The 1,332-nt window shown below is 53.2% G+C and overlaps 1 long non-coding RNA gene across 1 annotated transcript in view; it reads left to right on the plus strand.

Moving 5' to 3' along the window:
- Positions 1-1,028, plus strand: part of LOC109291323 — a 6,274-nt gene extending 5,246 nt beyond the window's left edge. Inside the window, exon 3 of the long non-coding RNA XR_002095814.1 lies at positions 1,018-1,028. This is a non-coding gene — a long non-coding RNA (uncharacterized LOC109291323). The remainder of the gene's footprint in view (positions 1-1,017) is intronic.
- The last annotated feature ends 304 nt before the right edge of the window (positions 1,029-1,332 follow it).

The following is a 1,332-nucleotide window of genomic DNA, read 5'->3' on the forward strand; positions in this document are numbered from 1 at the left end:
CAGGCCGGGGAGGGGAGGGGCGCGCTGGGGCTCCGCCTCGCGTCTCCGCTGGGGCCGAGTTGGCTGCCCGGGCGCCCGGACTGAGCTGGGGCGGTGCCCCCTGGGGGCCTGGCGCCGCCTGTCCGTCGTGCGGTGGGGTGCGTGGCGTGGCGGTGCGCCGCGCTCCTCACGTCTCAAACACCACAGGTTTCGTCTCCACTTAAAAATAAGCTAGAAGCTTTCCTGACAGGCCTGGGGCTCAGGGCTGGATGATGCCGTCTGCCACAGAGCATGATTAGGATGAGTTAAAGGCAACCGGTGTTACGGCTGTGAGACGGAGCCTCGTGACCAGGAGCAGGGGGCACACTGCGGAAGAAGGGCGTTGGTTGAACGTCCAGGGCATGAAAAACAAGATCCGTCCTGTAACACCTCTGAGATGAAGAGTTTGGAAGGGATCAGGAAGATCATAATGAGCCATGAAGTCAAGTGGCTCCCTCAGCCCTGCCTGGCTAGAAATGCTCCTGCTGCCTGGCCGCTGGTTTTAAAATTTGGGGGAAGCAGGAATCAAGGGACAGAAACCTGGGGTAACTGCCATGACTGGAGTATCAATGCTGAGGTGTGTTCATTGTTTTGCAGTGCTAGGTTTTGGGGAAAAGAAGGTGATACTGTATTTATGTTACGAATTAACATAAACACAACAGGCAATTCAGGAAGTTTTTGGAGTGTTGGGGACAACTTCCTGGCGCACATGCTGGAGCGGCCAGCTAAGGCCCATGCTCTTTTTGACCTGCTGCTCACAAACCGGGATGAATTGGTGGGGAGTGTACTAGTCACTAGTGAATGGCAACTTGGGCAGCAGTGACCACAAGATCACTGAGTTCAGGATCCTGAGGAAAGGAAGAATGAAGAGCAGTAGAGTAAGGACCCTGGACTTCAGGAAAGCAGACTTCAACTTGTTCATGGACCTCATGGGCAGGATCCCCTGACAAGCCAGACTGAGGAGGAGAGGAGTCCAGTACAGCTGGCTGTACTCAAAAGCCTTACTGAGAGTGTAGGAACAAACCATCCTGATGTGCAGGAAGACTATCAAGTATGGCAGAAGACCAGGTTGGCTTAGCAGGGAACTCTTCAGTAAACTAAATCACTTATAAGAAGTGGAAACTAGGACAAGTAATTGGGAAGAGTGTAAGAGCATTGCTTGAGCATGCAAGGATGAAGTCAGGAAGGCCAAAGCCCAATTGGAGTTGCCTTGAGCCAGGGATGTGAAGGGTAACAAGAAGCATTTCTACAAGTATGTCAGTAGCAAGAGGAGGATCAGGGCAAGTGCAGGTCCCTTACTGAATAGGGTAGGCA

This window comes from Gavialis gangeticus, unplaced genomic scaffold, assembly GCF_001723915.1.
Source record: "Gavialis gangeticus isolate Ggan-Ray unplaced genomic scaffold, GavGan_comp1, whole genome shotgun sequence".
Classification (NCBI taxonomy): Eukaryota; Metazoa; Chordata; order Crocodylia; family Gavialidae; genus Gavialis; species Gavialis gangeticus.